The following is a 2,238-nucleotide window of genomic DNA, read 5'->3' as shown; positions in this document are numbered from 1 at the left end:
CTATATATATATATATATATATATATATATATATATATATATATATATATATATATGTATATATATATATATATATATATATATATATATATATATATATATATATATATATATATATATATATAATTCACGTCATCGTACTGACACACATTGTATAAATGTGTGTGTGTGTGTGTGTGTGTGTGTGTGTGTGTGTGTGTGTCTGTATAAATGAATAAATAAATAACTATATATGTGTGTGTATGTGTGTTTGTACACATGTATATATATACATATGTATGTATATAGGTATGTGTGTGTGTTTAAATACACATACATACATATTTGAGCATACCTATCGCAGTAACCTGGCATATAGGGAGAGAATGATAGAGAGAGAAATGGAAGAAGGGACTATATACGACTGAGAATTACTGTAGCATGAAAACAAAATTAATTCTAATCAATTAATGTACTACGAAGGTAAAGAATATAGAAGAGATCTATTTTTGTATCCAGAAGTAATTCGTATGAAGTGGTGCTAAATACTAGAATAATACATCAGCCTAAAACATTATTTCAGGAAAAATAAATCAGAGATAGAGTAATAGTATTAACTTTCCTACTTTCCTTGAAAAGAAGAGTTTGTCTGTCATAAGTAATCCTTTCCCCAATACAAAGGGTAATTTTTTAAAAAGTTAAAAAAATTACACAAAGGTAATGTTAAAAGAAGTAGATCTTAAGGCATTAGCGACTAACCAACAGAAGAAAAAGTAAGAATTCACCTAATCATATGCACTGTTCTCTTAGCACGGGTGTGGACCAATACTGAGTAAGTGAAAAAAAGGGGGGATTTTATCTCAAGTTGCAAGAGGGGCGTGGAAGGAAGAACCAATTCCTGAAGGAGGCGTGGTGGCTGAGAGGTTAAGACCCTCGGGTTTAAAACATTATGTACACAGTGGCTCTTTCTCCCAGCATTCCTTCTCAGGTTTCTTCTCATGGACATAGTCGGATGCGCTAGAGAGTGCCAAGAGGAACACGGTCGAAACTACATGAATTATAGAGAGTGCCAAGAGACACAGTCGAAACTACACGAATTATAGAGTGCCAAGAGGAACACAGTCGAAACTACATGAATTATAGAGTGCCAAGAGACACAGTCGAAACTACATGAATTATAGAGTGCCAAGAGGAACATAGTCGAAACTACATGAATTATAGTGCCAAGAGACACACAGTCGAAACTACATGAATTATAGAGAGTGCCAAGAGACTCACAGTCGAAACTACATGTATTATAGAGAGTGCCAAGAGACACAGTCGAAACTACATGAATTATAGAGTGCCAAGAAACACACAGTCGAAACTACATGGATTATAAAGAGTGCCAAGAAACACACAGTCGAAACTGCATGAATTATAGAGAGTGCCAAGAGGAACACAGTCGAAACTACATGAATTATAGAGAGTGCCAAGAGACACAGTCGAGACTACATGTATTATAAAGAGTGCCAAGAGACACAGTCGAAACTACATGTATTATGAAGAGTGCCAAGAGACACAGTCGAAACTACATGAATTATAGAGAGTGCCAAAAGAGACACAGTCGAAACTACATGAATTACAGAGAGTGCCAAGAGACACAGTCGAAACTACATGAATTATAGAGAGTGCCAAAAGAGACACAGTCGAAACTACATGTATTATAGAGAGTGCCAAGAGACACAGTCGAAACTACATGAATTATAGAGTGCCAAGAGACACAGTCGAAACTACATGAATTAAAGAGAGTGCCAAGAGACACAGTCGAAACTACATGTATTATAGAGAGTGCCAAGAGACACAGTCGAAACTACATGTATTTCACTGTACTACTTGGTGAATGATATTGGGAAATGCGCATTATAAATAAACAAGCGAAAAAGAAGTGTATAAACTTTTCGAAGATGAATGATGTGTCTTGTTTTGACTGAATATACGAGACGACTTTCTTGTCTGCTCGTGAGACCTTTTGAACCTGATGGGTTGAAGAGCGCGTTATTCATTCATTCTCTCTTTCTTTCTTTCTTTCTTTCTTTCTTTCTTTCTTTCTTTCTTTCTCTCTTCTCTTCTCTTCTCTTCTCTTCTCTTCTCTTCTCTTCTCTTCTCTTCTCTTCCCTTCCCTTCCCTTCCCTTCCCTTCCCTTCCCTTCCCTTCTCTTCTCTTCTCTTCTCTCTCTCTCTCTCCTCTCTTCTCTCTTTCTCTGATTCTTTTGTTAAT

Source organism: Penaeus vannamei, chromosome 11, assembly GCF_042767895.1.
Source record: "Penaeus vannamei isolate JL-2024 chromosome 11, ASM4276789v1, whole genome shotgun sequence".
Lineage (NCBI taxonomy): Eukaryota > Metazoa > Arthropoda > Malacostraca > Decapoda > Penaeidae > Penaeus > Penaeus vannamei.
This window is presented reverse-complemented; position numbering follows the sequence as displayed.